Raw genomic sequence first — 26,902 nt, forward strand, 5'->3', positions numbered from 1 at the left:
TCCCGCCTGCAGTAGACGGAATGTGGCAATGGAACGCTGGCTGCGCGTGTCATAATAGGCTCTGAGCCTTTATATACCTGCGCACAGCAGCAGCCACCTTCAGTCTGCTGCTGGACAGCCAGCAGCAGCAGCAGCAGGAGGGGTAATTAATCAGCAACCCTCCTGCTAAGGGTAGACAGCTGCTCGTTCCACCCCCCCCCCCCCCCGCCTTAATTGGTTCTCCTCCCTTCCAACGGTGTTGAGGCGGGTGGGAACAGCCGGGGGTTGAGGGTACTGTGCTAAAAGAGGTGGAGTTATGCAGATCTAAAACGCGTGGATTGCAGCAGCAGCAAGCCGAAAAGTGCAGGCATGTGAGGGATCTAGAGGTTGACAGCATGTCTTCTTAACGGGAGTCCAGGTGGCCATCTCCACAAATGGACTTTTCAGAATCCTTGGGTGGCACCGTAGTCGGAAACCAATTCTGGTTATCGCTTCTCGGCCTTTTGGCTAAGATCAAGTGTAGTATCTGTTCTTATCAGTTTAATATCTGATACGTCCCCTATCTGGGGACCATATATTAAATGGATTTTTAGAACAGGGAGATGGAAAAAGAGCTTGCTCTGTCCACTCCACGCATTGACCTGGTATTGCAGTATCTCCAGGACCGGTGCACCCCTTCTTTAATGCAGTTTCTAAAATCAGAAAGAATTGAATTCAATGCTTTTTGTTCATTTTGCTTGTTTGTCGGATTTTGGGATGGACTCTTTGGCTTTGCTTTTCTTCTCCTCATTGGATTTTTCATGTTAAAAGTTGCAGAAGCCAGATGACAAGCTCATTTTGGTTCAACTTCAGCAACTGGGCATTGCATTGCCATGTAATGTAATGTAATGCAATGCTATCTATCTAGCTCTCCCTCTATACTTCCTTTTGGATAAACAGACATATTAGGCAAGCATTTTGGAGCTTTCACCTAAATAACTACAGGTGGTGAGATAAGCTGCACAATATAATTGACCTTTCAGTATATTGTTGCACACACACCATCTATTTAGCAAATGCCCTTGTTATTAACAGCAGCCTTTTAAACTCACCTGAGCTAACAGGTATGTGAGCTGGTTACTCTGCTGCGCTTAAAATTTCTTTTTTGGTTTGCTACAATGCCTTTTCTGAAACGTTGTCTCCCTCTGCTGGAACACTGACTTCTTTCATTTAATGCCTGCAGACTATAAAAGAGAAACCAACCCAAAAAGTTTGGTTGATTAGTCTGTGGCATTCTTTTAAACTGTTGCTTATGGTGGTCTCTGTGAGCTTCTCAGTGACATTCAGCCATCCAGGTATCCCGCCTGCAGTAGACGGAATGTGGCAATGGAACGCTGGCTGCGCGTGTCATAATAGGCTCTGAGCCTTTATATACCTGCGCACAGCAGCAGCCACCTTCAGTCTGCTGCTGGACAGCCAGCAGCAGCAGCAGCAGGAGAGGTAATTAATCAGCAACCCTCCTGCTAAGGGTAGACAGCTGCTCGTTCCACCCCCCCCCGCCTTAATTGGTTCTCCTCCCTTCCAACGGTGTTGAGGCGGGTGGGAACAGCCGGGGGTTGAGGGTACTGTGCTAAAAGAGGTGGAGTTATGCAGATCTAAAACGCGTGGATTGCAGCAGCAGCAAGCCGAAAAGTGCAGGCATGTGAGGGATCTAGAGGTTGACAGCATGTCTTCTTAACGGGAGTCCAGGTGGCCATCTCCACAAATGGACTTTTCAGAATCCTTGGGTGGCACCGTAGTCGGAAACCAATTCTGGTTATCGCTTCTCGGCCTTTTGGCTAAGATCAAGTGTAGTATCTGTTCTTATCAGTTTAATATCTGATACGTCCCCTATCTGGGGACCATATATTAAATGGATTTTTAGAACAGGGAGATGGAAAAAGAGCTTGCTCTGTCCACTCCACGCATTGACCTGGTATTGCAGTATCTCCAGGACCGGTGCACCCCTTCTTTAATGCAGTTTCTAAAATCAGAAAGAATTGAATTCAATGCTTTTTGTTCATTTTGCTTGTTTGTCGGATTTTGGGATGGACTCTTTGGCTTTGCTTTTCTTCTCCTCATTGGATTTTTCATGTTAAAAGTTGCAGAAGCCAGATGACAAGCTCATTTTGGCTCAACTTCAGCAACTGTGCTTTGCATTGCCATGTAATGTAATGTAATGCAATGCTATCTATCTAGCTCTCCCTCTATACTTCCTTTTGGATAAACAGACATATTAGGCAAGCATTTTGGAGCTTTCACCTAAATAACTACAGGTGGTGAGATAAGCTGCACAATATAATTGACCTTTCAGTATATTGTTGCACACACACCATCTATTTAGCAAATGCCCTTGTTATCAACAGCAGCCTTTTAAACTCACCTGAGCTAACAGGTATGTGAGCTGGTTACTCTGCTGCGCTTAAAATTTCTTTTTTGGTTTGCTACAATGCCTTTTCTGAAACGTTGTCTCCCTCTGCTGGAACACTGACTTCTTTCATTTAATGCCTGCAGACTATAAAAGAGAAACCAACCCAAAAAGTTTGGTTGATTAGTCTGTGGCATTCTTTTAAACTGTTGCTTATGGCGGTCTCTGTGAGCTTCTCAGTGACATTCAGCCATCCAGGTATCCCGCCTGCAGTAGACGGAATGTGGCAATGGAACGCTGGCTGCGCGTGTCATAATAGGCTCTGAGCCTTTATATACCTGCGCACAGCAGCAGCCACCTTCAGTCTGCTGCTGGACAGCCAGCAGCAGCAGCAGCAGGAGAGGTAATTAATCAGCAACCCTCCTGCTAAGGGTAGACAGCTGCTCGTTCCACCCCCCCCCCGCCTTAATTGGTTCTCCTCCCTTCCAACGGTGTTGAGGCGGGTGGGAACAGCCGGGGGTTGAGGGTACTGTGCTAAAAGAGGTGGAGTTATGCAGATCTAAAACGCGTGGATTGCAGCAGCAGCAAGCCGAAAAGTGCAGGCATGTGAGGGATCTAGAGGTTGACAGCATGTCTTCTTAACGGGAGTCCAGGTGGCCATCTCCACAAATGGACTTTTCAGAATCCTTGGGTGGCACCGTAGTCGGAAACCAATTCTGGTTATCGCTTCTCGGCCTTTTGGCTAAGATCAAGTGTAGTATCTGTTCTTATCAGTTTAATATCTGATACGTCCCCTATCTGGGGACCATATATTAAATGGATTTTTAGAACAGGGAGATGGAAAAAGAGCTTGCTCTGTCCACTCCACGCATTGATCTGGTATTGCAGTATCTCCAGGACCGGTGCACCCCTTCTTTAATGCAGTTTCTAAAATCAGAAAGAATTGAATTCAATGCTTTTTGTTCATTTTGCTTGTTTGTCGGATTTTGGGATGGACTCTTTGGCTTTGCTTTTCTTCTCCTCATTGGATTTTTCATGTTAAAAGTTGCAGAAGCCAGATGACAAGCTCATTTTGGTTCAACTTCAGCAACTGTGCATTGCATTGCCATGTAATGTAATGTAATGCAATGCTATCTATCTAGCTCTCCCTCTATACTTCCTTTTGGATAAACAGACATATTAGGCAAGCATTTTGGAGCTTTCACCTAAATAACTACAGGTGGTGAGATAAGCTGCACAATATAATTGACCTTTCAGTATATTGTTGCACACACACCATCTATTTAGCAAATGCCCTTGTTATCAACAGCAGCCTTTTAAACTCACCTGAGCTAACAGGTATGTGAGCTGGTTACTCTGCTGCGCTTAAAATTTCTTTTTTGGTTTGCTACAATGCCTTTTCTGAAACGTTGTCTCCCTCTGCTGGAACACTGACTTCTTTCATTTAATGCCTGCAGACTATAAAAGAGAAACCAACCCAAAAAGTTTGGTTGATTAGTCTGTGGCATTCTTTTAAACTGTTGCTTATGGCGGTCTCTGTGAGCTTCTCAGTGACATTCAGCCATCCAGGTATCCCGCCTGCAGTAGACGGAATGTGGCAATGGAACGCTGGCTGCGCGTGTCATAATAGGCTCTGAGCCTTTATATACCTGCGCACAGCAGCAGCCACCTTCAGTCTGCTGCTGGACAGCCAGCAGCAGCAGCAGCAGGAGAGGTAATTAATCAGCAACCCTCCTGCTAAGGGTAGACAGCTGCTCGTTCCACCCCCCCCCCCCGCCTTAATTGGTTCTCCTCCCTTCCAACGGTGTTGAGGCGGGTGGGAACAGCCGGGGGTTGAGGGTACTGTGCTAAAAGAGGTGGAGTTATGCAGATCTAAAACGCGTGGATTGCAGCAGCAGCAAGCCGAAAAGTGCAGGCATGTGAGGGATCTAGAGGTTGACAGCATGTCTTCTTAACGGGAGTCCAGGTGGCCAGCTCCACAAATGGACTTTTCAGAATCCTTGGGTGGCACCGTAGTCGGAAACCAATTCTGGTTATCGCTTCTCGGCCTTTTGGCTAAGATCAAGTGTAGTATCTGTTCTTATCAGTTTAATATCTGATACGTCCCCTATCTGGGGACCATATATTAAATGGATTTTTAGAACAGGGAGATGGAAAAAGAGCTTGCTCTGTCCACTCCACGCATTGACCTGGTATTGCAGTATCTCCAGGACCGGTGCACCCCTTCTTTAATGCAGTTTCTAAAATCAGAAAGAATTGAATTCAATGCTTTTTGTTCATTTTGCTTGTTTGTCGGATTTTGGGATGGACTCTTTGGCTTTGCTTTTCTTCTCCTCATTGGATTTTTCATGTTAAAAGTTGCAGAAGCCAGATGACAAGCTCATTTTGGTTCAACTTCAGCAACTGTGCATTGCATTGCCATGTAATGTAATGTAATGCAATGCTATCTATCTAGCTCTCCCTCTATACTTCCTTTTGGATAAACAGACATATTAGGCAAGCATTTTGGAGCTTTCACCTAAATAACTACAGGTGGTGAGATAAGCTGCACAATATAATTGACCTTTCAGTATATTGTTGCACACACACCATCTATTTAGCAAATGCCCTTGTTATCAACAGCAGCCTTTTAAACTCACCTGAGCTAACAGGTATGTGAGCTGGTTACTCTGCTGCGCTTAAAATTTCTTTTTTGGTTTGCTACAATGCCTTTTCTGAAACGTTGTCTCCCTCTGCTGGAACACTGACTTCTTTCATTTAATGCCTGCAGACTATAAAAGAGAAACCAACCCAAAAAGTTTGGTTGATTAGTCTGTGGCATTCTTTTAAACTGTTGCTTATGGCGGTCTCTGTGAGCTTCTCAGTGACATTCAGCCATCCAGGTATCCCGCCTGCAGTAGACGGAATGTGGCAATGGAACGCTGGCTGCGCGTGTCATAATAGGCTCTGAGCCTTTATATACCTGCGCACAGCAGCAGCCACCTTCAGTCTGCTGCTGGACAGCCAGCAGCAGCAGCAGCAGGAGAGGTAATTAATCAGCAACCCTCCTGCTAAGGGTAGACAGCTGCTCGTTCCACCCCCCCCCCCGCCTTAATTGGTTCTCCTCCCTTCCAACGGTGTTGAGGCGGGTGGGAACAGCCGGGGGTTGAGGGTACTGTGCTAAAAGAGGTGGAGTTATGCAGATCTAAAACGCGTGGATTGCAGCAGCAGCAAGCCGAAAAGTGCAGGCATGTGAGGGATCTAGAGGTTGACAGCATGTCTTCTTAACGGGAGTCCAGGTGGCCATCTCCACAAATGGACTTTTCAGAATCCTTGGGTGGCACCGTAGTCGGAAACCAATTCTGGTTATCGCTTCTCGGCCTTTTGGCTAAGATCAAGTGTAGTATCTGTTCTTATCAGTTTAATATCTGATACGTCCCCTATCTGGGGACCATATATTAAATGGATTTTTAGAACAGGGAGATGGAAAAAGAGCTTGCTCTGTCCACTCCACGCATTGACCTGGTATTGCAGTATCTCCAGGACCGGTGCACCCCTTCTTTAATGCAGTTTCTAAAATCAGAAAGAATTGAATTCAATGCTTTTTGTTCATTTTGCTTGTTTGTCGGATTTTGGGATGGACTCTTTGGCTTTGCTTTTCTTCTCCTCATTGGATTTTTCATGTTAAAAGTTGCAGAAGCCAGATGACAAGCTCATTTTGGTTCAACTTCAGCAACTGTGCATTGCATTGCCATGTAATGTGTTATGCACACGCCCGGACAGACTGGCGTGTGCGGTTGTAGTGGTTCCACTGGACGATGAACCGGAGAGTGCCTGGAGGGGCGTGACTAAGTATCTGGCCGATCCGACCAAGATGGCACGACGGCATACGACGCCAGTGCACCAGGGAGAAACCGGGCAGAGGGACCAGGTGCTACTCCAGGTCAAACTCCGGACACGGGGGTTGACCCACACAGGGATTACTGGAACAGGCTGGTAGGCTGGCACACAGACTGGTGGGTATAGGCAGGCACGACTGGTATGCAGGCAGGGGGGGTACAGGCAAGCACAGCAAGTGTGCAGACAGGGAGGCACTAGCAGGTAGGAACACAGGCGGGATAGGACCCAGTACACACTGGGACTCAGGAATAATACAGGCAGAGGGGTACAGGCAGGGCAGGACAGGACTGCCGGAGCAGCGGGCAGAAGCAGGGCAGGACAGGACTGCCGGAGCAGCGGGCAGAAGCAGGGCAGGACAGGACTGCCGGAGCAGCGGGCAGAAGCAGGGCAGGACAGGACTGCCGGAGCAGCGGGCAGAAGCAGGGCAGGACAGGACTCTGTTCACACGGAACAGACAGGAAGGGAAAGACAGAGCCAGACACCCACAGGGTACTTGCAGTGAAGTAGCGAGTGGACCACAAACTCACAAACGGGAGTACAGAGACAACAGGCAGGAGTTAGGTACGAGTTCAGACTCTGCAGAAAAAGGAAGGGAACGGACATAGAGGCAAAACAGGTAAAGGATAGGAGAGAGTTCAGACTGGAACTGAGTGTACGGAGGAGACCGACACTGCAGCGGGATACAGGAGCGGGTCTGGGAATACTGCCCCCAGAGAGGCGGGACGAACAGGCAAGGAGCGTGTTCAGACAGGACAGACAAGATACAGGAGCGGGTCTAGGTAATCGGCCCCTAGAAGGCGGGAGGAACAGGCTAGGAGCGTGTTCAGACAGGACAGACAAGATACACAGAAAGGACTCAGTTCAGACACGGGAACAAATACCGCAAAGCAGGAGACATACAGGACTCAGTTCAGACACGGGAGCTGATAAAGCATTAGACATACAGGACACAGTTCAGACACGGGAGCTGATACCGCAAAGCAGGAGACATACAGGACTCAGTTCAGACACGGGAACTAATACCGCAAAGCAGGAGACATACAGGACTCAGTTCAGACACGGGAGCTGATACCGCAAAGCAGGAGACATACAGGACTAAGTTCAGACAGGCCTGGAAATACAGCCTCCAGGAAAGGCAGACAAGGAAACAAAGACGGGACCTGGCACCTTCAAAGTGCAAGCACACACTGAAGGAAACACTATGCTCAGGCAGGGATAGAAGGGAGCTGCTGAGCTATATACCAAGTGTCAGACAGCAATAGGCTGAGGACGCACAAGGGGTGTGACCCACAGCAGGTACAAAAAGCAGGAAGTGATCGGGCGCCGCCCTTAAGCAGCAGAGACAGACACAAACAGACAGCATGGAGGGAAGCCAGAGAGACATTCTGGACAGGAGATCAAGTGCGCGCTCCTGCACAGTGGGAGATGGACCACTATGCAAGGACGCCGCCAGGTATGTTACAGTACCTCCCCCCTTACGCCCCCTCTTCTTCAGGCCTGCCAGAATCTTCCGCAGGGAATTCGAGGACCAGTCGTTCACTGGGTTGGAGGGGGACAGAGACTTGAGGGTAATCTCTGCTTCGAGGTACATCTTGTCAAGCTCACAGGAAAAAATAGACGGGTTTTCAGGTACATAATGAGGAAAAGTCACTGTCTCTTTGTTATCTGGTGGTACCCCGGAGGATTCAGGAAACAACTGGAGGTCCTCCGCCGGGTCAGAAGAGTGCAGAGGCTCAGAGAAAACAACTGCTTCAGAGTACACTAGGTCGGACTCACTGGAGGAAGCAGGCGAGGTATCGGGTACCGAGTATAGGAAAGTCTCTGTCCATTCACCACCAGGTGGCACCCCGAAGGGTTCTGAACACAACTGGAGGTCCTCCGCCTGGTCGGAGTGGTGTAGAGACTCGGGAGTAACCTCTGCTTCGGAGTACACTAGGTTGGACTCACTGGACGAAGCGAGCGAGGTATCAGGTACAGAGTATAGGAGAGTCTCTGTCCTTTCGCTACCAGGTAGCACCCCGAAGGGTTCAGGAGACAACTGGAGATCCTCCGCCTGGTCGGAGGGGTGTAGAGACTCGGGGGTAACTACCACTTTGGGGTACCCATTGTCAGGCTCACAGGACGAAGCGGACAAAGTATTGAGTACCGGGTGTAGAGAAGTCTCTCTCCATTTGTCATCGAGAGGTATCCCGGAGGATTCTGGAGGCAACAGGGGATCCTCCGCCAGGTAGTAGAGGTGCACAGACTCTGAGGTAACCACAGCTTTGGAGCATCCTTGGACATGCACACCGGTTAAAGAGAGAGAAGCAACTGATGCCGGGTGCAGGAAGTTCTCCTGTGTGGAGTCTGGATGGGCAGAAGTCTCTTCGGGCAGGAGAACTGGTGCACTACCCACGCACATTACCCATTGGGGTTTCTCCGGGATACAGGGAGATGAAGCTTCAGTAGGGACTTCAAGGTTGGGGTCAGGAGGTCTCAGGGAGGACAGACCCTGGCGTGACGGCTTGCCTCTAAGTCTAGCACGTCTGGACTGCCTCTTGAGGTTGAGAGAAGTATTCCGGAAAGCGTAGTCACCCTGTGAGGATTCTGGGTGGGCAGTAGTCTCATTGGGCTGGAGGACTATTGCGCTACCCACACACATTACCCATCGGGGCTGCTCCGGGATATTGGGAGGTGAAGCTTCAGCAGGAGCCTCCGGGTTAGGATCATCGAAGACCATTAGAAAGGCCACCAGGAAGGCCATTAGGTCCAGGAGGATCGGATCCTGTGTTTCATATAGGGGGTTGATCCATTCCAAGGCATCACCCGCCAGGTAAGACATAATAAAGGCCACTTTAGCCCAATCGGAAGGAAAAGAGAGAGGGTAGGCCTTAAAGTGTAGCATGCATTGCTCCACAAATGCACGACACTGTCTTGGATCCCCATAGTAACGTGGCGGATCCGCAGGAACGAGAGCTGATAGATCCATCTGGACGGTGCGTAATTCGCCTGGAACTCAGCTAAGGGAAAAAAAATTTATTTATTTATTTTAATGCATGTATTCGCTGGAAAAACTTCTCAGAGAGCGAAGGCCGTGGGGCTCAACGGGAACCATGGCCTGAGCATGCTGTTATGCACACGCCCGGACAGACTGGCGTGTGCGGTTGTAGTGGTTCCACTGGACCATGAACCGGAGAGTGCCTGGAGGGGCGTGACTAAGTATCTGGCCGATCCGACCAAGATGGCACGACGGCATACGACGCCAGTGCACCAGGGAGAAACCGGGCAGAGGGACCAGGTGCTACTCCAGGTCAAACTCCGGACACGGGGGTTGACCCACACAGGGATTACTGGAACAGGCTGGTAGGCTGGCACACAGACTGGTGGGTATAGGCAGGCACGACTGGTATGCAGGCAGGGGGGGTACAGGCAAGCACAGCAAGAGTGCAGACAGGGAGGCACTAGCAGGTAGGAACACAGGCGGGATAGGACCCAGTACACACTGGGACTCAGGAATAATACAGGCAGAGGGGTACAGGCAGGGCAGGACAGGACTGCCGGAGCAGCGGGCAGAAGCAGGGCAGGACAGGACTGCCGGAGCAGCGGGCAGAAGCAGGGCAGGACAGGACTGCCGGAGCAGCGGGCAGAAGCAGGGCAGGACAGGACTGCCGGAGCAGCGGGCAGAAGCAGGGCAGGACAGGACTCTGTTCACACGGAACAGACAGGAAGGGAAAGACAGAGCCAGACACCCACAGGGTACTTGCAGTGAAGTAGCGAGTGGACCACAAACTCACAAACGGGAGTACAGAGACAACAGGCAGGAGTTAGGTACGAGTTCAGACTCTGCAGAAAAAGGAAGGGAACGGACATAGAGGCAAAACAGGTAAAGGATAGGAGAGAGTTCAGACTGGAACTGAGTGTACGGAGGAGACCGACACTGCAGCGGGATACAGGAGCGGGTCTGGGAATACTGCCCCCAGAGAGGCGGGACGAACAGGCAAGGAGCGTGTTCAGACAGGACAGACAAGATACAGGAGCGGGTCTAGGTAATCGGCCCCTAGAAGGCGGGAGGAACAGGCTAGGAGCGTGTTCAGACAGGACAGACAAGATACACAGAAAGGACTCAGTTCAGACACGGGAACAAATACCGCAAAGCAGGAGACATACAGGACTCAGTTCAGACACGGGAGCTGATAAAGCAGGAGACATACAGGACACAGTTCAGACACGGGAGCTGATACCGCAAAGCAGGAGACATACAGGACTCAGTTCAGACACGGGAACTAATACCGCAAAGCAGGAGACATACAGGACTCAGTTCAGACACGGGAGCTGATACCGCAAAGCAGGAGACATACAGGACTAAGTTCAGACAGGCCTGGAAATACAGCCTCCAGGAAAGGCAGACAAGGAAACAAAGACAGGACCTGGCACCTTCAGAGTGCAAGCACACACTGAAGGAAACACTATGCTCAGGCAGGGATAGAAGGGAGCTGCTGAGCTATATACCAAGTGTCAGACAGCAATAGGCTGAGGACGCACAAGGGGTGTGACCCACAGCAGGTACAAAAAGCAGGAAGTGATCGGGCGCCGCCCTTAAGCAGCAGAGACAGACACAAACAGACAGCATGGAGGGAAGCCAGAGAGACATTCTGGACAGGAGATCAAGTGCGCGCTCCTGCACAGTGGGAGATGGACCACTATGCAAGGACGCCGCCAGGTATGTTACATAATGTAATGTAATGCAATGCTATCTATCTAGCTCTCCCTCTATACTTCCTTTTGGATAAACAGACATATTAGGCAAGCATTTTGGAGCTTTCACCTAAATAACTACAGGTGGTGAGATAAGCTGCACAATATAATTGACCTTTCAGTATATTGTTGCACACACACCATCTATTTAGCAAATGCCCTTGTTATCAACAGCAGCCTTTTAAACTCACCTGAGCTAACAGGTATGTGAGCTGGTTACTCTGCTGCGCTTAAAATTTCTTTTTTGGTTTGCTACAATGCCTTTTCTGAAACGTTGTCTCCCTCTGCTGGAACACTGACTTCTTTCATTTAATGCCTGCAGACTATAAAAGAGAAACCAACCCAAAAAGTTTGGTTGATTAGTCTGTGGCATTCTTTTAAACTGTTGCTTATGGCGGTCTCTGTGAGCTTCTCAGTGACATTCAGCCATCCAGGTATCCCGTCTGCAGTAGACGGAATGTGGCAATGGAACGCTGGCTGCGCGTGTCATAATAGGCTCTGAGCCTTTATATACCTGCGCACAGCAGCAGCCACCTTCAGTCTGCTGCTGGACAGCCAGCAGCAGCAGCAGCAGGAGAGGTAATTAATCAGCAACCCTCCTGCTAAGGGTAGACAGCTGCTCGTTCCACCCCCCCCCCCCGCCTTAATTGGTTCCCCTCCCTTCCAACGGTGTTGAGGCGGGTGGGAACAGCCGGGGGTTGAGGGTACTGTGCTAAAAGAGGTGGAGTTATGCAGATCTAAAACGCGTGGATTGCAGCAGCAGCAAGCCGAAAAGTGCAGGCATGTGAGGGATCTAGAGATTGACAGCATGTCTTCTTAACGGGAGTCCAGGTGGCCATCTCCACAAATGGACTTTTCAGAATCCTTGGGTGGCACCGTAGTCGGAAACCAATTCTGGTTATCGCTTCTCGGCCTTTTGGCTAAGATCAAGTGTAGTATCTGTTCTTATCAGTTTAATATCTGATACGTCCCCTATCTGGGGACCATATATTAAATGGATTTTTAGAACAGGGAGATGGAAAAAGAGCTTGCTCTGTCCACTCCACGCATTGACCTGGTATTGCAGTATCTCCAGGACCGGTGCACCCCTTCTTTAATGCAGTTTCTAAAATCAGAAAGAATTGAATTCAATGCTTTTTGTTCATTTTGCTTGTTTGTCGGATTTTGGGATGGACTCTTTGGCTTTGCTTTTCTTCTCCTCATTGGATTTTTCATGTTAAAAGTTGCAGAAGCCAGATGACAAGCTCATTTTGGTTCAACTTCAGCAACTGTGCATTGCATTGCCATGTAATGTAATGTAATGCAATGCTATCTATCTAGCTCTCCCTCTATACTTCCTTTTGGATAAACAGACATATTAGGCAAGCATTTTGGAGCTTTCACCTAAATAACTACAGGTGGTGAGATAAGCTGCACAATATAATTGACCTTTCAGTATATTGTTGCACACACACCATCTATTTAGCAAATGCCCTTGTTATCAACAGCAGCCTTTTAAACTCACCTGAGCTAACAGGTATGTGAGCTGGTTACTCTGCTGCGCTTAAAATTTCTTTTTTGGTTGGCTACAATGCCTTTTCTGAAACGTTGTCTCCCTCTGCTGGAACACTGACTTCTTTCATTTAATGCCTGCAGACTATAAAAGAGAAACCAACCCAAAAAGTTTGGTTGATTAGTCTGTGGCATTCTTTTAAACTGTTGCTTATGGCGGTCTCTGTGAGCTTCTCAGTGACATTCAGCCTTCCAGGTATCCCGCCTGCAGTAGACGGAATGTGGCAATGGAACGCTGGCTGCGCGGGTCATAATAGGCTCTGAGCCTTTATATACCTGCGCACAGCAGCAGCCACCTTCAGTCTGCTGCTGGACAGCCAGCAGCAGCAGCAGCAGGAGAGGTAATTAATCAGCAACCCTCCTGCTAAGGGTAGACAGCTGCTCGTTCCACCCCCCCCCCGCCTTAATTGGTTCTCCTCCCTTCCAACGGTGTTGAGGCGGGTGGGAACAGCCGGGGGTTGAGGGTACTGTGCTAAAAGAGGTGGAGTTATGCAGATCTAAAACGCGTGGATTGCAGCAGCAGCAAGCCGAAAAGTGCAGGCATGTGAGGGATCTAGAGGTTGACAGCATGTCTTCTTAACGGGAGTCCAGGTGGCCATCTCCACAAATGGACTTTTCAGAATCCTTGGGTGGCACCGTAGTCGGAAACCAATTCTGGTTATCGCTTCTCGGCCTTTTGGCTAAGATCAAGTGTAGTATCTGTTCTTATCAGTTTAATATCTGATACGTCCCCTATCTGGGGACCATATATTAAATGGATTTTTAGAACAGGGAGATGGAAAAAGAGCTTGCTCTGTCCACTCCACGCATTGACCTGGTATTGCAGTATCTCCAGGACCGGTGCACCCCTTCTTTAATGCAGTTTCTAAAATCAGAAAGAATTGAATTCAATGCTTTTTGTTCATTTTGCTTGTTTGTCGGATTTTGGGATGGACTCTTTGGCTTTGCTTTTCTTCTCCTCATTGGATTTTTCTGTTATGTTCTGCTACCAAAGCTAAGGAAAGAGAGGAGATCTGTCCCTACTATAAGACTCAGCTGAATCCCTACGATGTAACAGGGAACCTGATCCTGCGATGAGACCTGCTAAAGTCCTAATCTAGTCTGTACGGAGACCTATAGATTTGGGGAGGGAATCCCTACAAGTACTAAGGACTGGGAGGAATATGGGACACCTCCTAACAGAAATAGTAGCAGACAGACGAACAAACAAAATAGATAGAACATAGAGGTCCGTAGACCAAGCAAACTAACAGAGTTAGATACAGAGCACAGGCTAGCTAGAAAGTAGATATACAATGAAGTCCAGCAAAGCCAGAAGGGCGGAGCAGGATTAAATAGGCCAACAAGGTCATGTGACCAGCAAAGGAAAAAAAACCTAACAGCAAGGTTCTAACAGTACCCCCCCTTCTAAGAGGATCCTCCGGATCCCCTAGGACCAGGCTTATCAGGAAATCTCCTGTGAAACGCTCTGATAAGTCTGGACGCGGAAACATCATCTGACCTCACCCAAGAGTTATCCTCGGGTCCGAAACCTTTCCAGGCCACAAGATACTGCAAACTACCTCTATACCGTCTAGAGTCAAGGATGCGAGAAATTTCATATTCCCCGTCCTCCACCACCGGAGGAACAGAGGCAGAGGCGTCACCATCCGACACAACAGCTTTTTTTAACAGAGAGACATGAAAGACCGGATTAATTCTCCAGGAGGTAGGAACCTCCAACCTAACAGCAGATTGGTTGACAACCTGAAGCACCTTAAAGGGCCCTACAAACTTGGGACCCAATTTCTTAGAAGGAATCCTCAACCGCAGATTCCTAGAGGACAACCAAACCATGTCACCAACAGCGAACAAAACCTCCTGTCGTTTCCTATCAAAGTAGTCTTTAGATTTTCTGCCGGCCTCCTGAAGATTACCACGCACATCCGTCCAAACTCTTTCCAAATCACCGGAAAAATTCTCCTCCTCAGGCACGGCAGATCCCAACTTGGAGAACGACCCAAACGACGGATGTCTCCCAGAACAAAAAAAAAAGGCGAACAACCAGCAGAAGAAGATGTATGATTGTTCAGAGCAAATTCGGCAAGTGGCAGAAACTCAGACCACCCCTCTTGATTGTCTGCCACAAAACAACGCAAGAACTGCTCAACATCCTGGTTTTTCCTTTCTGTCTGGCCATTAGATTCAGGATGATATCCGGACGAAAACGACAAATGAATTCCCAACCTGTCACAAAAGGCACGCCAAAAACGAGCCACGAACTGAGGACCCCTATCAGAAACAATGTCAGTAGGAACGCCATGAAGTCTGACAATTTCCTTGACAAAGGCCTTAGCGAGAGTTTTAGCGCAGGGCAGTTTCACGAAGGGAACCAAGTGACACATCTTGCTAAAACGGTCCACGACCACCCAGATGACAGTAAAACCCTCAGAGGGGGGAAGGTCAGTTATAAAGTCCATAGCCAAATGTGTCCAAGGAGCACTGGGGACCTCCAAAGGACAAAGCAACCCCGCAGCAGGAGTATGTGAGGACTTAGATCTAGCACATATAGTACATTGGCGCACCCACTTAATGACTTCCTTCTGCCATCCAGGCCACCAAAAACTGCGACCCACCAGTCTCTTGGTCTCAGAGATTCCGGGATGACCTGCCAACCGAGATTCGTGACACTCAACAAACAAATCTCTCCTAAAGGTCCCAGGCACAAACAACCTCCCATGAGGAGTGTTAGATGGGGCATTCTCCTGAGCTTTAAGAATCTCATCTTCCAAAACGGAGTCTAAAGCAGCTATCACAACACCTTCTTGTAAAATGTTTTCCTCTTTCTCAGCACCGACTATGGGAGAAAAACTGCGAGACAAGGCATCCGCCTTAACATTCTTAGTACCAGGGATGTAAGTAACGGAGAAATTAAATCGCGAGAAAAACAGTGCCCACCTAGCCTGACGGGCATTCAGGCGCTTGGCAGCGTCAAGATATATCAGATTTTTATGATCCGTAAGAACCTGAACGGGAAATTCCGCACCTTCCAAGAAGTGGCGCCAGTGTTCAAATGCGAGTTTAATAGCCAATAATTCCCGATTACCAATATCGTAATTCAATTCAGTCTCCGAAAATTTTTTTGAAAAAAATGCACAGGGATGTAATCCATCCCCGTTATCCTGAGACAATACTGCGCCAACCCCCACAGAGGAAGCATCAACCTCAACCAAAAACGGCCTAGTAACATCAGGCTGCATAAGGATGGGAGCAGAGGTGAACCTCTCCTTGAGATACACAAAAGCTTCAATGGCCTCAGAAGACCACTGAACCGCATCAGCACCTTTCCTGGTGAGATCAGTCAGAGGTTTGACAATACTAGAAAAATTTTTTATGAATTTTCTATAGTAATTGGCGAAACCCAAAAACCTCTGTATCGATTTCAAACCAATAGGCCTAGGCCATTCCTGCACAGCCTGAACCTTAACCGGATCCATCTCAAAACCTTTGCTGGAGATAATGTAGCCCAAAAAACTAATTCTCTGTACAGCGAACTCACATTTCTCCAGCTTAGCAAAAAGCGAATTGTCCATTAATAACTGTAATACCTCACGCACGCTCCGCCAATGAGACTCCAGATCTGGCGAATAAATCAAAATGTCATCCAAATACACAACCACATTTTTACCGATCAAAGGTCTAAGGATGTCATTAATCAGATTCTGAAAAAATGCAGGAGCATTAGTAAGACCAAAAGGCATAACCAGATTCTCAAAATGACCCACAGGAGTGTTAAAAGCAGTCTTCCATTCATCACCCTCCTTCATGCGCAACAGATTGTATGCCCCTTAAGGTCAATTTTAGAGAACCACTTGGCCCCCAATAACTGGTTAAACAGATCAGGAATCAATGGCAGTGGGTAAGGATTGCGTACCGTAATTTTGTTAATCTCACGAAAATCCAGACAAGGACGTAAACCGCCGTCCTTTTTTTTTACAAAAAAAAATCCAACCGCCACAGGAGACTTAGAGGGCCTAATGTGACCGGCGGCCAAACTTGTCTGTATGTATTCCTCCAAAGCCTTCCTCTCAGGAATAGTAAGGTTAAATAAACGACTTTTAGGAAGAGTCGCTCCAGGGACAAATTCAATAGAACAATCATAGTCTCTATGGGGAGGCAAAACCTGCGATTCTTTCTCAGAAAAAACTCTCCAAAAATCCTGAATAGGAACAGGCAATTCTCCCCTATCCAAAGCTGCAATACGCCCGTTACAACACTTGTCATAACATTTATGGCTCCAGGATTTAATTTCACTGGTAGACCAATCCAGTACAGGATTGTGAAATTTTAACCAGGGCAAACCCAATATTACTGGAGAAGGCAAGTTATTCAACACTACCAAATCCAATTTCTCATGGTGAACACCATTAATAGTGAGAGGAAATTCACAGACCTTGAGAGTAATATTCTTCAAAGGGGAACCATCCACAGAAACCACAGCAATGGGGGATGATAAAGGTTCAGGTTTTAAATTGAGTTTTTCCACGAATCCCCCATCAATAACATTCAGTGTAGACCCGCAATCAACAAACACCCGAAATTCCATTAATTTTTCCTGAGCAATCGTGGAAGCAGCTAAAAATATACCCTTGGAATTTAAACAGGCAATACGGGCGTGACTGACCATTTTTTTTTCTTTCTTCATACGAAGCTCACAGCCTTTAATCAAATGACCAGATTTCCCGCAATAGAAACACAAGCCTTCTGAAAAACGACGGTGTTTTTCTTGAGAGCGAGGTGCCACCGATCCAATCTCCATCGGTTCACCACTGTTAGTACACACATTATCATAACCAGAAATTGACATAGCAGAGGATTTGCTCTCATTAACCCTAGCACGCAGTCTTCTATCCACCCGTATAGCTAATTGCATAGCCTGTTGCAAATCCTCAGGTGTAGGATAAGCAATTAGCAGGTCTTTAACCTTTTCACTGAGCCCAGCAAGAAATAGACTTTTCAGAGCAGAATCGTTCCACCCTGTTTGAGTGGACCAACGACGAAAATGTGTACAATATTTTTCCATATTACCTGATCCTTGTTTTAAACGTCTCAACTCAGTCTCAGCTGATGCGACACGGTCAGGATCATCATATAATAGTCCTAAAGCAGAAAAAAACTATCCACTGATCTGAAGCATGTATCACTAGGTTGCAAAGAAAAGGCCCACTCCTGAGGCTCTTTGCGCAAAAGTGACATTATGAACCCTATGCGCTGGGATTCATCCCCAGAGGACTTGGGTCTCAAACGAAAATACAATAAGCAAGCATTTTTAAATGAAAAAAATTCTCGATGTTCACCAAAAAATAAATCCGGCAAACATACCTTAGGCTCCAAGAAATATGCTCCAGGACAGTTACTCACGTGCTGACGGAGCTCGGCCACTTCCAGAGAGAGTCCCTGCAGGTGTTTAGCCAAATCCTGAACCGACACCATGATGGAACAAAAAAAAAATCTTTCCTTAGAGAATTTACAGGCTGGACTTACTGTTATGTTCTGCTACCAAAGCTAAGGAAAGAGAGGAGATCTGTCCCTACTATAAGACTCAGCTGAATCCCTACGATGTAACAGGGAACCTGATCCTGCGATCAGACCTGCTAAAGTCCTAATCTAGTCTGTACGGAGACCTATAGATTTGGGGAGGGAATCCCTACAAGTACTAAGGACTGGGAGGAATATGGGACACCTCCTAACAGAAATAGTAGCAGACAGACGAACAAACAAAATAGATAGAACATAGAGGTCCGTAGACCAAGCAAACTAACAGAGTTAGATACAGAGCACAGGCTAGCTAGAAAGTAGATATACAATGAAGTCCAGCAAAGCCAGAAGGGCGGAGCAGGATTAAATAGGCCAACAAGGTCATGTGACCAGCAAAGGAAAAAAAACCTAACAGCAAGGTTCTAACATTTTCATGTTAAAAGTTGCAGAAGCCAGATGACAAGCTCATTTTGGTTCAACTTCAGCAACTGTGCATTGCATTGCCATGTAATGTGTTATGCACACGCCCGGACAGACTGGCGTGTGCGGTTGTAGTGGTTCCACTGGACCATGAACCGGAGAGTGCCTGGAGGGGCGTGACTAAGTATCTGGCCGATCCGACCAAGATGGCACGACGGCATACGACGCCAGTGCACCAGGGAGAAACCGGGCAGAGGGACCAGGTGCTACTCCAGGTCAAACTCCGGACACGGGGGTTGACCCACACAGGGATTACTGGAACAGGCTGGTAGGCTGGCACACAGACTGGTGGGTATAGGCAGGCACGACTGGTATGCAGGCAGGGGGGGTACAGGCAAGCACAGCAAGAGTGCAGACAGGGAGGCACTAGCAGGTAGGAACACAGGCGGGATAGGACCCAGTACACACTGGGACTCAGGAATAATACAGGCAGAGGGGTACAGGCAGGGCAGGACAGGACTGCCGGAGCAGCGGGCAGAAGCAGGGCAGGACAGGACTGCCGGAGCAGCGGGCAGAAGCAGGGCAGGACAGGACTGCCGGAGCAGCGGGCAGAAGCAGGGCAGGACAGGACTGCCGGAGCAGCGGGCAGAAGCAGGGCAGGACAGGACTCTGTTCACACGGAACAGACAGGAAGGGAAAGACAGAGCCAGACACCCACAGGGTACTTGCAGTGAAGTAGCGAGTGGACCACAAACTCACAAACGGGAGTACAGAGACAACAGGCAGGAGTTAGGTACGAGTTCAGACTCTGCAGAAAAAGGAAGGGAACGGACATAGAGGCAAAACAGGTAAAGGATAGGAGAGAGTTCAGACTGGAACTGAGTGTACGGAGGAGACCGACACTGCAGCGGGATACAGGAGCGGGTCTGGGAATACTGCCCCCAGAGAGGCGGGACGAACAGGCAAGGAGCGTGTTCAGACAGGACAGACAAGATACAGGAGCGGGTCTAGGTAATCGGCCCCTAGAAGGCGGGAGGAACAGGCTAGGAGCGTGTTCAGACAGGACAGACAAGATACACAGAAAGGACTCAGTTCAGACACGGGAACAAATACCGCAAAGCAGGAGACATACAGGACTCAGTTCAGACACGGGAGCTGATAAAGCAGGAGACATACAGGACACAGTTCAGACACGGGAGCTGATACCGCAAAGCAGGAGACATACAGGACTCAGTTCAGACACGGGAGCTGATACCGCAAAGCAGGAGACATACAGGACTAAGTTCAGACAGGCCTGGAAATACAGCCTCCAGGAAAGGCAGACAAGGAAACAAAGACGGGACCTGGCACCTTCAGAGTGCAAGCACACACTGAAGGAAACACTATGCTCAGGCAGGGATAGAAGGGAGCTGCTGAGCTATATACCAAGTGTCAGACAGCAATAGGCTGAGGACGCACAAGGGGTGTGACCCACAGCAGGTACAAAAAGCAGGAAGTGATCGGGCGCCGCCCTTAAGCAGCAGAGACAGACACAAACAGACAGCATGGAGGGAAGCCAGAGAGACATTCTGGACAGGAGATCAAGTGCGCGCTCCTGCACAGTGGGAGATGGACCACTATGCAAGGACGCCGCCAGGTATGTTACATAATGTAATGTAATGCAATGCTATCTATCTAGCTCTCCCTCTATACTTCCTTTTGGATAAACAGACATATTAGGCAAGCATTTTGGAGCTTTCACCTAAATAACTACAGGTGGTGAGATAAGCTGCACAATATAATTGACCTTTCAGTATATTGTTGCACACACACCATCTATTTAGCAAATGCCCTTGTTATCAACAGCAGCCTTTTAAACTCACCTGAGCTAACAGGTATGTGAGCTGGTTACTCTGCTGCGCTTAAAATTTCTTTTTTGGTTTGCTACAATGCCTTTTCTGAAACGTTGTCTCCCTCTGCTGGAACACTGACTTCTTTCATTTAATGCCTGCAGACTATAAAAGAGAAACCAACCCAAAAAGTTTGGTTGATTAGTCTGTGGCATTCTTTTAAACTGTTGCTTATGGCGGTCTCTGTGAGCTTCTCAGTGACATTCAGCCATCCAGGTATCCCGCCTGCAGTAGACGGAATGTGGCAATGGAACGCTGGCTGCGCGTGTCATAATAGGCTCTGAGCCTTTATATACCTGCGCACAGCAGCAGCCACCTTCAGTCTGCTGCTGGACAGCCAGCAGCAGCAGCAGGAGAGGTAATTAATCAGCAACCCTCCTGCTAAGGGTAGACAGCTGCTCGTTCCACCCCCCCCCCGCCTTAATTGGTTCTCCTCCCTTCCAACGGTGTTGAGGCGGGTGGGAACAGCCGGGGGTTGAGGGTACTGTGCTAAAAGAGGTGGAGTTATGCAGATCTAAAACGCGTGGATTGCAGCAGCAGCAAGCCGAAAAGTGCAGGCATGTGAGGGATCTAGAGGTTGACAGCATGTCTTCTTAACGGGAGTCCAGGTGGCCATCTCCACAAATGGACTTTTCAGAATCCTTGGGTGGCACCGTAGTCGGAAACCAATTCTGGTTATCGCTTCTCGGCCTTTTGGCTAAGATCAAGTGTAGTATCTGTTCTTATCAGTTTAATATCTGATACGTCCCCTATCTGGGGACCATATATTAAATGGATTTTTAGAACAGGGAGATGGAAAAAGAGCTTGCTCTGTCCACTCCACGCATTGACCTGGTATTGCAGTATCTCCAGGACCGGTGCACCCCTTCTTTAATGCAGTTTCTAAAATCAGAAAGAATTGAATTCAATGCTTTTTGTTCATTTTGCTTGTTTGTCGGATTTTGGGATGGACTCTTTGGCTTTGCTTTTCTTCTCCTCATTGGATTTTTCATGTTAAAAGTTGCAGAAGCCAGATGACAAGCTCATTTTGGTTCAACTTCAGCAACTGTGCATTGCATTGCCATGTAATGTAATGTAATGCAATGCTATCTATCTAGCTCTCCCTCTATACTTCCTTTTGGATAAACAGACATATTAGGCAAGCATTTTGGAGCTTTCACCTAAATAACTACAGGTGGTGAGATAAGCTGCACAATATAATTGACCTTTCAGTATATTGTTGCACACACACCATCTATTTAGCAAATGCCCTTGTTATCAACAGCAGCCTTTTAAACTCACCTGAGCTAACAGGTATGTGAGCTGGTTACTCTGCTGCGCTTAAAATTTCTTTTTTGGTTTGCTACAATGCCTTTTCTGAAACGTTGTCTCCCTCTGCTGGAACACTGACTTCTTTCATTTAATGCCTGCAGACTATAAAAGAGAAACCAACCCAAAAAGTTTGGTTGATTAGTCTGTGGCATTCTTTTAAACTGTTGCTTATGGCGGTCTCTGTGAGCTTCTCAGTGACATTCAGCCATCCAGGTATCCCGCCTGCAGTAGACGGAATGTGGCAATGGAACGCTGGCTGCGCGTGTCATAATAGGCTCTGAGCCTTTATATACCTGCGCACAGCAGCAGCCACCTTCAGTCTGCTGCTGGACAGCCAGCAGCAGCAGCAGCAGGAGAGGTAATTAATCAGCAACCCTCCTGCTAAGGGTAGACAGCTGCTCGTTCCACCCCCCCCCCGCCTTAATTGGTTCTCCTCCCTTCCAACGGTGTTGAGGCGGGTGGGAACAGCCGGGGGTTGAGGGTACTGTGCTAAAAGAGGTGGAGTTATGCAGATCTAAAACGCGTGGATTGCAGCAGCAGCAAGCCGAAAAGTGCAGGCATGTGAGGGATCTAGAGGTTGACAGCATGTCTTCTTAACGGGAGTCCAGGTGGCCATCTCCACAAATGGACTTTTCAGAATCCTTGGGTGGCACCGTAGTCGGAAACCAATTCTGGTTATCGCTTCTCGGCCTTTTGGCTAAGATCAAGTGTAGTATCTGTTCTTATCAGTTTAATATCTGATACGTCCCCTATCTGGGGACCATATATTAAATGGATTTTTAGAACAGGGAGATGGAAAAAGAGCTTGCTCTGTCCACTCCACGCATTGACCTGGTATTGCAGTATCTCCAGGACCGGTGCACCCCTTCTTTAATGCAGTTTCTAAAATCAGAAAGAATTGAATTCAATGCTTTTTGTTCATTTTGCTTGTTTGTCGGATTTTGGGATGGACTCTTTGGCTTTGCTTTTCTTCTCCTCATTGGATTTTTCATGTTAAAAGTTGCAGAAGCCAGATGACAAGCTCATTTTGGTTCAACTTCAGCAACTGTGCATTGCATTGCCATGTAATGTAATGTAATGCAATGCTATCTATCTAGCTCTCCCTCTATACTTCCTTTTGGATAAACAGACATATTAGGCAAGCATTTTGGAGCTTTCACCTAAATAACTACAGGTGGTGAGATAAGCTGCACAATATAATTGACCTTTCAGTATATTGTTGCACACACACCATCTATTTAGCAAATGCCCTTGTTATCAACAGCAGCCTTTTAAACTCACCTGAGCTAACAGGTATGTGAGCTGGTTACTCTGCTGCGCTTAAAATTTCTTTTTTGGTTTGCTACAATGCCTTTTCTGAAACGTTGTCTCCCTCTGCTGGAACACTGACTTCTTTCATTTAATGCCTGCAGACTATAAAAGAGAAACCAACCCAAAAAGTTTGGTTGATTAGTCTGTGGCATTCTTTTAAACTGTTGCTTATGGCGGTCTCTGTGAGCTTCTCAGTGACATTCAGCCATCCAGGTATCCCGCCTGCAGTAGACGGAATGTGGCAATGGAACGCTGGCTGCGCGTGTCATAATAGGCTCTGAGCCTTTATATACCTGCGCACAGCAGCAGCCACCTTCAGTCTGCTGCTGGACAGCCAGCAGCAGCAGCAGGAGAGGTAATTAATCAGCAACCCTCCTGCTAAGGGTAGACAGCTGCTCGTTCCACCCCCCCCCCGCCTTAATTGGTTCTCCTCCCTTCCAACGGTGTTGAGGCGGGTGGGAACAGCCGGGGGTTGAGGGTACTGTGCTAAAAGAGGTGGAGTTATGCAGATCTAAAACGCGTGGATTGCAGCAGCAGCAAGCCGAAAAGTGCAGGCATGTGAGGGATCTAGAGGTTGACAGCATGTCTTCTTAACGGGAGTCCAGGTGGCCATCTCCACAAATGGACTTTTCAGAATCCTTGGGTGGCACCGTAGTCGGAAACCAATTCTGGTTATCGCTTCTCGGCCTTTTGGCTAAGATCAAGTGTAGTATCTGTTCTTATCAGTTTAATATCTGATACGTCCCCTATCTGGGGACCATATATTAAATGGATTTTTAGAACAGGGAGATGGAAAAAGAGCTTGCTCTGTCCACTCCACGCATTGACCTGGTATTGCAGTATCTCCAGGACCGGTGCACCCCTTCTTTAATGCAGTTTCTAAAATCAGAAAGAATTGAATTCAATGCTTTTTGTTCATTTTGCTTGTTTGTCGGATTTTGGGATGGACTCTTTGGCTTTGCTTTTCTTCTCCTCATTGGATTTTTCATGTTAAAAGTTGCAGAAGCCAGATGACAAGCTCATTTTGGTTCAACTTCAGCAACTGTGCATTGCATTGCCATGTAATGTAATGTAATGCAATGCTATCTATCTAGCTCTCCCTCTATACTTCCTTTTGGATAAACAGACATATTAGGCAAGCATTTTGGAGCTTTCACCTAAATAACTACAGGTGGTGAGATAAGCTGCACAATATAATTGACCTTTCAGTATATTGTTGCACACACACCATCTATTTAGCAAATGCCCTTGTTATCAACAGCAGCCTTTTAAACTCACCTGAGCTAACAGGTATGTGAGCTGGTTACTCTGCTGCGCTTAAAATTTCTTTTTTGGTTTGCTACAATGCCTTTTCTGAAACGTTGTCTCCCTCTGCTGGAACACTGACTTCTTTCATTTAATGCCTGCAGACTATAAAAGAGAAACCAACCCAAAAAGTTTGGTTGATTAGTCTGTGGCATTCTTTTAAACTGTTGCTTATGGCGGTCTCTGTGAGCTTCTCAGTGACATTCAGCCATCCAGGTATCCCGCCTGCAGTAGACGGAATGTGGCAATGGAACGCTGGCTGCGCGTGTCATAATAGGCTCTGAGCCTTTATATACCTGCGCACAGCAGCAGCCACCTTCAGTCTGCTGCTGGACAGCCAGCAGCAGCAGCAGGAGAGGTAATTAATCAGCAACCCTCCTGCTAAGGGTAGACAGCTGCTCGTTCCACCCCCCCCCGCCTTAATTGGTTCTCCTCCCTTCCAACGGTGTTGAGGCGGGTGGGAACAGCCGGGGGTTGAGGGTACTGTGCTAAAAGAGGTGGAGTTATGCAGATCTAAAACGCGTGGATTGCAGCAGCAGCAAGCCGAAAAGTGCAGGCATGTGAGGGATCTAGAGGTTGACAGCATGTCTTCTTAACGGGAGTCCAGGTGGCCATCTCCACAAATGGACTTTTCAGAATCCTTGGGTGGCACCGTAGTCGGAAACCAATTCTGGTTATCGCTTCTCGGCCTTTTGGCTAAGATCAAGTGTAGTATCTGTTCTTATCAGTTTAATATCTGATACGTCCCCTATCTGGGGACCATATATTAAATGGATTTTTAGAACAGGGAGATGGAAAAAGAGCTTGCTCTGTCCACTCCACGCATTGACCTGGTATTGCAGTATCTCCAGGACCGGTGCACCCCTTCTTTAATGCAGTTTCTAAAATCAGAAAGAATTGAATTCAATGCTTTTTGTTCATTTTGCTTGTTTGTCGGATTTTGGGATGGACTCTTTGGCTTTGCTTTTCTTCTCCTCATTGGATTTTTCATGTTAAAAGTTGCAGAAGCCAGATGACAAGCTCATTTTGGTTCAACTTCAGCAACTGTGCATTGCATTGCCATGTAATGTAATGTAATGCAATGCTATCTATCTAGCTCTCCCTCTATACTTCCTTTTGGATAAACAGACATATTAGGCAAGCATTTTGGAGCTTTCACCTAAATAACTACAGGTGGTGAGATAAGCTGCACAATATAATTGACCTTTCAGTATATTGTTGCACACACACCATCTATTTAGCAAATGCCCTTGTTATCAACAGCAGCCTTTTAAACTCACCTGAGCTAACAGGTATGTGAGCTGGTTACTCTGCTGCGCTTAAAATTTCTTTTTTGGTTTGCTACAATGCCTTTTCTGAAACGTTGTCTCCCTCTGCTGGAACACTGACTTCTTTCATTTAATGCCTGCAGACTATAAAAGAGAAACCAACCCAAAAAGTTTGGTTGATTAGTCTGTGGCATTCTTTTAAACTGTTGCTTATGGCGGTCTCTGTGAGCTTCTCAGTGACATTCAGCCATCCAGGTATCCCGCCTGCAGTAGACGGAATGTGGCAATGGAACGCTGGCTGCGCGTGTCATAATAGGCTCTGAGCCTTTATATACCTGCGCACAGCAGCAGCCACCTTCAGTCTGCTGCTGGACAGCCAGCAGCAGCAGCAGCAGGAGAGGTAATTAATCAGCAACCCTCCTGCTAAGGGTAGACAGCTGCTCGTTCCACCCCCCCCCCCGCCTTAATTGGTTCTCCTCCCTTCCAACGGTGTTGAGGCGGGTGGGAACAGCCGGGGGTTGAGGGTACTGTGCTAAAAGAGGTGGAGTTATGCAGATCTAAAACGCGTGGATTGCAGCAGCAGCAAGCCGAAAAGTGCAGGCATGTGAGGGATCTAGAGGTTGACAGCATGTCTTCTTAACGGGAGTCCAGGTGGCCATCTCCACAAATGGACTTTTCAGAATCCTTGGGTGGCACCGTAGTCGGAAACCAATTCTGGTTATCGCTTCTCGGCCTTTTGGCTAAGATCAAGTGTAGTATCTGTTCTTATCAGTTTAATATCTGATACGTCCCCTATCTGGGGACCATATATTAAATGGATTTTTAGAACAGGGAGATGGAAAAAGAGCTTGCTCTGTCCACTCCACGCATTGACCTGGTTTTGCAGTATCTCCAGGACCGGTGCACCCCTTCTTTAATGCAGTTTCTAAAATCAGAAAGAATTGAATTCAATGCTTTTTGTTCATTTTGCTTGTTTGTCGGATTTTGGGATGGACTCTTTGGCTTTGCTTTTCTTCTCCTCATTGGATTTTTCATGTTAAAAGTTGCAGAAGCCAGGTGACAAGCTCATTTTGGTTCAACTTCAGCAACTGTGCATTGCATTGCCATGTAATGTAATGTAATGCAATGCTATCTATCTAGCTCTCCCTCTATACTTCCTTTTGGATAAACAGACATATTAGGCAAGCATTTTGGAGCTTTCACCTAAATAACTACAGGTGGTGAGATAAGCTGCACAATATAATTGACCTTTCAGTATATTGTTGCACACACACCATCTATTTAGCAAATGCCCTTGTTATCAACAGCAGCCTTTTAAACTCACCTGAGCTAACAGGTATGTGAGCTGGTTA

The 26,902-nt window shown here is 47.5% G+C and overlaps 12 non-coding genes across 12 annotated transcripts; all 12 read left to right on the forward strand.

Moving 5' to 3' along the window:
- Positions 1 to 466: 466 nt before the first annotated feature.
- Positions 467 to 657, forward strand: LOC141195950 (U2 spliceosomal RNA). Its single transcript, XR_012268521.1, has one exon. It is a non-coding gene; the product is annotated as a U2 spliceosomal RNA (small nuclear RNA).
- Positions 658 to 1,776: 1,119 nt separating this feature from the next.
- On the forward strand, positions 1,777 to 1,967 carry LOC141195961 (U2 spliceosomal RNA). The gene has a single exon (XR_012268532.1). It is a non-coding gene; the product is annotated as a U2 spliceosomal RNA (small nuclear RNA).
- Positions 1,968 to 3,087: 1,120 nt separating this feature from the next.
- On the forward strand, positions 3,088 to 3,278 carry LOC141195895 (U2 spliceosomal RNA). The gene has a single exon (XR_012268466.1). It is a non-coding gene; the product is annotated as a U2 spliceosomal RNA (small nuclear RNA).
- A 1,122-nt stretch (positions 3,279 to 4,400) lies between these two features.
- LOC141195973 (U2 spliceosomal RNA) lies at positions 4,401 to 4,591 on the forward strand. Its single transcript, XR_012268543.1, has one exon. It is a non-coding gene; the product is annotated as a U2 spliceosomal RNA (small nuclear RNA).
- Positions 4,592 to 5,712: 1,121 nt separating this feature from the next.
- LOC141195985 (U2 spliceosomal RNA) lies at positions 5,713 to 5,903 on the forward strand. Its single transcript, XR_012268554.1, has one exon. It is a non-coding gene; the product is annotated as a U2 spliceosomal RNA (small nuclear RNA).
- A 5,975-nt stretch (positions 5,904 to 11,878) lies between these two features.
- LOC141195996 (U2 spliceosomal RNA) lies at positions 11,879 to 12,069 on the forward strand. Its single transcript, XR_012268565.1, has one exon. It is a non-coding gene; the product is annotated as a U2 spliceosomal RNA (small nuclear RNA).
- A 1,120-nt stretch (positions 12,070 to 13,189) lies between these two features.
- Positions 13,190 to 13,380, forward strand: LOC141196007 (U2 spliceosomal RNA). Its single transcript, XR_012268576.1, has one exon. It is a non-coding gene; the product is annotated as a U2 spliceosomal RNA (small nuclear RNA).
- Positions 13,381 to 21,032: 7,652 nt separating this feature from the next.
- LOC141196018 (U2 spliceosomal RNA) lies at positions 21,033 to 21,223 on the forward strand. The gene has a single exon (XR_012268587.1). It is a non-coding gene; the product is annotated as a U2 spliceosomal RNA (small nuclear RNA).
- Positions 21,224 to 22,343: 1,120 nt separating this feature from the next.
- LOC141196029 (U2 spliceosomal RNA) lies at positions 22,344 to 22,534 on the forward strand. The gene has a single exon (XR_012268598.1). It is a non-coding gene; the product is annotated as a U2 spliceosomal RNA (small nuclear RNA).
- Positions 22,535 to 23,651: 1,117 nt separating this feature from the next.
- LOC141196041 (U2 spliceosomal RNA) lies at positions 23,652 to 23,842 on the forward strand. Its single transcript, XR_012268609.1, has one exon. It is a non-coding gene; the product is annotated as a U2 spliceosomal RNA (small nuclear RNA).
- A 1,116-nt stretch (positions 23,843 to 24,958) lies between these two features.
- Positions 24,959 to 25,149, forward strand: LOC141196054 (U2 spliceosomal RNA). Its single transcript, XR_012268621.1, has one exon. It is a non-coding gene; the product is annotated as a U2 spliceosomal RNA (small nuclear RNA).
- A 1,121-nt stretch (positions 25,150 to 26,270) lies between these two features.
- Positions 26,271 to 26,461, forward strand: LOC141195767 (U2 spliceosomal RNA). Its single transcript, XR_012268345.1, has one exon. It is a non-coding gene; the product is annotated as a U2 spliceosomal RNA (small nuclear RNA).
- The last annotated feature ends 441 nt before the right edge of the window (positions 26,462 to 26,902 follow it).

The sequence above is a fragment of the Phyllobates terribilis genome, unplaced genomic scaffold (genome assembly GCF_046119375.1).
Source record: "Phyllobates terribilis strain yellow unplaced genomic scaffold, ASM4611937v1 Scaffold_74__1_contigs__length_7073193, whole genome shotgun sequence".
Lineage (NCBI taxonomy): Eukaryota > Metazoa > Chordata > Amphibia > Anura > Dendrobatidae > Phyllobates > Phyllobates terribilis.